A 7504-nucleotide genomic window follows, 5' to 3' on the forward strand; every position below is an offset into this window, starting at 1 on the left:
TATTGAAGCAGAAGTTTGAGATGAAGGATTTGGGAGAGCTGCGTTATTTCTTGGGCATTGAGGTGATTAGATCACCAAGTGGGATACAGCTCTTGCAGAGGCAGTATGGATTGGACATGCTGTCCAAATATGGGATGACAGGCTGTAAGCCTATTTCAGTTCCTTTGGAGCAGAATGTGAAGCTGAGCGCAGATGCAGGTGAGCTTCTGGAAGACCCTACTATGTACAGACGCATAGTAGGAAGCTTGATTTATATGACTATTACCAGGCCAGATTTGAGCTATGCTGTTGGATTGGTAAGTCAGTTTATGCAGGCTCCAAGGAAACCGCATTTGGATGCAGCTAGACGCATACTCAAGTATGTGAAGTCCACATTGCAGTATGGACTATTTTATGAGACTGGGGTTCAGATACAGTTGCATGGATACACTGATGCTGATTGGGCTGGTAGCATTTCTGATAGACGATCTACCAGTGGATATGTGTTCTCTTTTGGGAGTGCTGCAGTCACTTGGAGCAGCAAGAAACAGCCTACAGTTGCCTTGTCGAGCACAGAGGCTGAGTACAGGGGTGCAGCAATGGCTGCATGTGAGGTAGCTTGGTTGCATAAGCTACTTTATGATATGCATCAGTCTACAGATGGGCCAGTTGTCATTTATTGTGACAACATGAGTAGTATACACTTGGCAAATAACCCAGTCTATCATGCTAGAACAAAGCACATTGAGGTGCATTATCACTATGTGCGAGAGAGGGTTTTACTAGGTCTTATTGATCTAGTTTATGTCAGCACAGAGGATCAGGTAGCTGACATATTCACGAAGGCATTGGGCGCAGAGAAGCTGCGCAAGTTCAGAGACCTGCTTGGTATGCAGGAATTGGGATTGAGCTCGAGGGGGAGTGTTGAGATATCGAGCTCCACTCGTGATATGCCAGGGTGACCGTTGTGCATTTATGTCACCGACGTGTCAGTTGCAGACGCGGTTGGTACACCGCCCATGAATAATAGCTACATGATAGCTATCCTTATCTACTCTAGTTCGTGGCTCAGTTAGTATGCCACCTTAGTTAGTTGAGTTTGGTTTGAGACCCATATATAGGGTTCTTCTATTTCTTTGTATTTGAGTTCTTTTGGCTTACACAACTAAGAAGAGGAAAACTGTTTTCAGCCTCCACCCTTGTGTGTATTCCCCCATTGTGCAAGCAAGAAAGCTTCAAGTGAGACTCCTTCCTTCTCTCCCACAATCTTGACATGGGTGGCCTGGTTAGATGGGTCCACACGTCTACACTTACCACGTCGGTGGTCATTATGACTCTCACATGGCCACTGACTCATTACTTATTATATTCAGGTTGTTACACCTATTTACAGTTGGCATAGTTATAGCGCCAGTCGACTAGTGTAGTTGGTTATGCATTGTTTGACTTAGTAGGCCACTTTCCTTTATGTTGTATCTTATCTATACTTAGTGTACATTGTAAAGAGTGTAGAAGAATAAGAAGAAACCAGCAAGAAAACATTTTGGCCTCCATCTCTCTTCTTGTCTCTTGAGTGAGCTTCTCCTTGTGCATTCTGTGTGTGTTCGGCGCAGCATCTTGAGTAAGTCCCCCCACCATGCGATTCTTGACATTCTATGCATGCCACATTGTCAAGCGCACTATGGGTAACATAAAAAGTATGTGATGTATATGATGTACAAGTGGAAATTTTTTAAGAACATTTTGGAATAAATCTGAACAACTCGATCACACTCGCATTGCTCCAACTGTACTTTGTCTACACACTTAGTAGTGCAAGGAGCATCTTTAAGTGAGATGCCGATAACCATCATACAATGGTATGGATGCTTCCTCTCTAAGTGGATCAAATGACTTGGCATCCATGGGTAGTAATGCATTGATCATTGCCTCTATCTCATGCTCCAAGCTTGGAGAAAGGTCCAAAAGTCTCACTATCTTCTCTGGTATCGAGGGTGTAGTTTGTAGCATGCCCTCCAATAGGTGTATCGGCTCAAGCACTCCATCCATATCGCATGTCCATGAGCTCTTTTGATAGGCTGGAATAGGTGCATTCATTGGGATGAAATGTCACCTCTCTATACAAATTTATAGGGCAAGTCTATTATTTTTGTATATGATATTCAATTACTTTGTGAATGTAAAGCATGATTGATACGAGATTGATGCACATTTTTCTTACAATTCTCTCAAAGTTTGAGATCTCCTAGTCAATGAACTCCAATTGAAACTCGGCAAAGCATCATACATGGTCTATGGACAAGTGATGCTTTTGTTTGATTGTCAGCTTGCATTGAGTGAAAGGACACATGACACATTGATTAAGATACGCCTCACAATCTTGAATGTCAAGACCATCATCTTTTTCCATTTGGTTTTTGTTACGACAAACAATTTATTTTTGTTTTCCTCATTGATGATCTTCATCTATTTTAATCTCTACTTATCTTTGTTGATCTCCATTCTTATATTTCCCACCATTCCTTTTCTCTCTCTCCATGCCTCTTTCTCTCTCCCTTTCCGTTTCTTTGTTTGTCTCCTTTCATCTCTTTGTTTCTCTCTCTCTCCCCTTCTCTCATTGTTTTTCTCTATACCATCTCTCTATTTCTCTCCATTCCTTTCTCTCTCCCACTTTCGCTCCCCACCCCTCTTTCTCTCCCCTTTTCCTTTCTTTGTTTGCCTCCCCCCTCTCTCGCTCCCGTTGTTCCTCTCTCTCTACCATCTCTCTACTTCTCTCCATTCCTTTTCTCTCCCCTTCTCTTTACCTTTATCTATTTTTATTTATCCTCCTCACTATTTCTCTCTTCACTCGTCTTTTCTTTCCCTCTTTCCCTTTCTTTGTTTGACTCCCTCCATCTCTCTTTGTTTATTCCTTTTCTCTCCCCGTCTCTCTACCTTTATAACTACCTCATCATCAGTAAGGCCTAGATCCATCTTCGCAAACAACTTGGCATAAGTAGTGTATATGGCCTCAAATTGAAGTAGGCATTTTGTTTCAGAGAAATTTAATTTCTTTTCCAAACGAGCACCCATGGTACTCAACGGTCGACATACTAGCAAAGGGTTGATGCTAGATGGAGGATCACATTTAGTAGGGTTGATCTGGAGATGTGTCTTAGCAACCTCCTCTGGATCATCCCGAGGTTCAATAAGCTCATGGGACTAATTGGTGGGGTGAGTTAGTAGGGACATTAGTGGCATTGGGCCTAGGATCTGGAGTTGCAAGCATACCTCTTTTAGCCACTGTGTTTGGGTTAGTAGAAGGTTTATGTACGTCACTTTGCATCACATCATTTGATGAAGATTCAGTCATTGTAGTATGAAGATTCAGTCATTGTAGTACTAGAAGCGGAGGTAAGATTTGGTGTTATCACTCAGCCTCGGAATAAACGATTCATAGAAATTAGGATTGTATTCTAATGAAGCATGGTCATCAAGAAGTTGTGGGTCATGGGTGAGACAAAAAATATATCTAGTGACATCAATCATCATGTCTCATTGTCCTAATTGACTTGCAATGTGTAGCTCTTCCTCTGAAAGAAGTTTTTCACACAAGGATTAAGTTTAGCCAATTTAGAAATGTTGATACCAGGGACGAGTGCAAGATACATTAGATCATGCATTGAAGTCCAAAGTGCCTTTCTTTACTTAGCAATAATAGTCATTAGATAGCTACCATATTGTGCAATTAACCCTCGACTAGAACACCATTTCCGTTCAAACTCACTTTGTCCTGCTTTCTTGGCCAATGCTGTAACATCTTTCCAACTTATTGTGTGCTTCCTAGTATAGAACACATGAATTAAGTGATGCTTCTCCTACTCTACCTTGGTCATTTGCTTTATAACTTCTCTCATGACTACTAGGTAAATCCAAAAAATTTGTGATTACTCTAACCATGTCAAAGGCTTTTCTAAGAGTTTTTTATGCTCAATAGTTTGAATTCCAAGGTTAGCGTGGCATGAACATATGCATGAGAAAGTGAAGTCAAGAGTGTTTCATCTAGTTCTTGAAGACTCGTAGCTTTTGATTGATCTCTGTGTTGCCGCCTCTTTTCTAGCATCTCCATGATTGATCATTTAGCTAGTTTCAAGTGTATTGGAGCTTTTGGTTGAGAAGAACATGACTTGTGAATAAATGGATTCATTATGCTCTCTACACTGGATTATAGATCCTTGTGTGAGATTGAAGTACTAGAGGCTTGTTCTTTAGTTGAAGTAACAAACTTGGTCACAACAACCAAGGGCTGTGATTGTATGGGTTCCATCTTAGAATTGGGAGTACTAACTTCCAATTCAGTGGAGTGGTCAATCGTGATAGTCAGAGATGATTGTGCATTTGGATCCTCAAACTAAGTGTGGAAGTATTCATGGTCTTGGTACTTCCTGATTTGTTTGTGAGACAACACTCACAAAGGGAGGTCATCGCTCTTTTGATGTTTTCATAGTTGTCCCTTGTGGATCCTTTTCCTTAGATTGAGTAGTTATACTAGGCTGCTGCTGCCATATTTTTTGTTTTGGTTTGGGTGACAAAGGTTCTTGGTTTTGAGGAGATTTTTCTTGTTTTGAAGAACCAACAACAACTTGGGGTTGTTACTTATCAACACTTGAGGACTTTACCTCATCTATCATTGGACTTTTTGTTTCAACTTGAGCAGCCTCACATGGAAATGGCTACTTTGGTTCTAGCTTTTCCTCCTTGTTCGATGACTTTTTAGATGCTACCAGCTCCTTGTGTGGGTTAGTAGCAACTTTGAGTGGTTTCTCTTTTGGAATTGTGGGCTCAAGTGTCATAGGAACTAGCTCATCAATCACTAACTTATATGGTGTTGTCTCCTCAAGTACCTTGGTCCATAACGTAGATGTATGTGTGGGTCTCTTTTGGTTTCTCTTAGATTTGGATGGGACTTGGTCTATGGTCAGTGGAGATGGCTTTGCGGGTGGTTTGGTAACCAAATCCAACAATTTTCAACATAAAACCCTTGAGCACGGAGCAACGCTTTGGGCACCTATCCCAGCCTTGTGCTAGCTCTCCATCGATGCTTCCAATTACTTGCCCTAAATCTCTTACCCTTCTAGATATAGTTCTATTCCCAACAGCTTGAGAAGCTCTAGTAGTGTTTCTAGTAGCTATGGTCTTTCCTTTGGTTTCGCAAGGGTTTCTATTGAGTGATTCTCTCTTGTTTAAGAACTCTATGGCTGTCCTCTCTAGGTGTTTGATCTGAACTCTGAGACAATCTTCTTGCCTTTCTCTAGAGAAGAGATAAGGTTCCCTTTGCTGAAAGCAGTTACTATCTCCACGTCTTGTAAGCTTAGGTATATATAGTGTGCTTCATAGTCCATAATACATGTGGTTGCATGCTTGAAAGGTCTTCCAAGCAAGACTTCCTTTCCCATATCTTCTCAATTTGGAAGCACATAAAACACTGTGGGCTTTCTTTTAGTCTCAATAGTCAAGATAATTTTGCATCTTCCTAAGAGAAAATAAGTTGATCCTCCATTTGGTTTGATAGTTGCATTGGTCAGGATGAGTTCAAGTTGTCCAATCTCGCTCCATACCTCATAGGTCAAGATATTGTAATCTGAACCTTTGTCTATGAGAGTGTCAATGATGAGCTCTTACTTGGTAGTACCTTTGTCTATGAGAGTATCAATGATGAGCTCTCACTTGGCAATTAGTTTGATCCTAAGATATATAGGAGGGATTAGCTCTTCATCTTCGAGGTCAGTGTTTGTGGCTTGGAACTTTTAGATATTAGGCATGGTAGACCTAGTTAGGGTACTACATGAAACCTTGCATGTTGGATAGTCATGATACTAGTGAGTGATGCTGCACTCAATGCATCTAAGGTCAGCCTCTGGAAATTTATCTTTCACTATCCGATATACTAGCTATGGCCTAGACTCTTCTGTTAGCTAGCTCTGGCAATATGTGAATGGATAGATGGATGGGAATGTTCACTCATTTGTGTTGACTCATCAAGTTTTAGTACTTTGAGACCTAAGGTCAAGTCCACTATGAGGCGCATCAACGGAGTGTAAGGATCTTAATAGCCAGATGAAAAACTCTTCAACTCTTCTTGCAATGGTCTTGTGTGGTTTTTGGTGTGGGTGTTCTTGCCCAACTCTCTAGGCTTGTCAGTTCTCCTTGGATTTTGCAACTTCATTTCTTGGACTTCCTATCCTTCAAATTTGTCACTCGTATAGTCAATTGGTATTGTGATCTTACATTAAGTGAAAGTGGTGAAATTATTGGCTTAGTGGTTGGTTTCTCCTCTCAATTTTTTCAGTCTTGGCACTTTCTTTGAATGGGGTTTAAAATGATTCAAAGGGGGCTTAGGACTTATGGCAGCTTGGTTGACAATATTTACTCATTGGACCCTTGTTGGAATGGAGCACATGATGATGGCAGCTTGGCTGGATGATTTTCCCCCTAATGACTTGCAGTGTGTCCTATATGTAGATGTGAAAGTGACTATTGTGGTTGTGTACTATAATCCTAAATGACATAAGGTAATGTTAGCCCAATGTGTGTTGCCAAGGTTGCCTAGGTGTACTAAGTGTAATGTGTGCATGTCTTTGAAATATGATGAGGTGATTACTTAGTTTAAGAAGCTCGTTGTTGTTGAGTTCTTAAGTCATTAAGATATTTACTTCAAATGCTTGACTTCAAAACCTACAAGTTATCAGGGTACTTTGCAACACTCTGACTCAAAAACTCACAAGATTGAGGTGTGTGAAATCAAGCTTTCTTCCTTTCCAATGCAATGTGCATGGGTGCAAGAAATTCCTCAAAGTATCAAAACCATGTCATGCTAACAATATGGCATGTAAGGATGGCACTTTGATGCAAATACGCAAAGCAAGAGGTTCAAATTTAGAATGTGAGACAAGTATGAGTGAGCCTTGAGGCATAGTGTGTGTGTAAGTGGGAGTGTGAGTGAGTGTGTGAATGATTGGGTAGTGTGAGTGAGTGAGTATGAGTGTGGGATAAGTGAGGTGTGGGTGTGAATGAAGGGTAAGTGAGATGTGAGTGTTAATGAAGGATAATTGAGATGTGAGTGTTATGGGTATGAGTGAGGGTGGTGGTGGAATGCACAAGAATGACCTTATGGGAATGATCCAATGAGAGTGAACTCTACAAGAGCGAAATTGCTCGAGAGTGAACTCCACAAGAGTGAACTCATGAGAGTAAAATCTAGTGAGAGCAAGAGTGAACTCTACGAGAGTGAACTCTAGTGAGAGCAAGAGTGAACTCTGTGAGAGTGAACTCTGCGAGAGTGAACTCTATGAGAGTGAACTCCATGAGAGTGAACTCGACGAGAGTGAACTCACCTAGTGAGAGTAAACTCAATGAGAGAAAACTCGCACGAGAGTGAACTCCACGAGAGTGAACTTTGCAAGAGTGAACTCTATGAGAGTGAGCTCCACAAGAGTGAACTATGCAAGAGTTAACTCCACAAGAACAAACTCATGAGAGTGAACTC

This window comes from Lygodium microphyllum, chromosome 12 (genome assembly GCF_053477565.2).
Source record: "Lygodium microphyllum isolate KBCC chromosome 12, Lygodium_microphyllum_v1.1.10, whole genome shotgun sequence".
Lineage (NCBI taxonomy): Eukaryota > Viridiplantae > Streptophyta > Polypodiopsida > Schizaeales > Lygodiaceae > Lygodium > Lygodium microphyllum.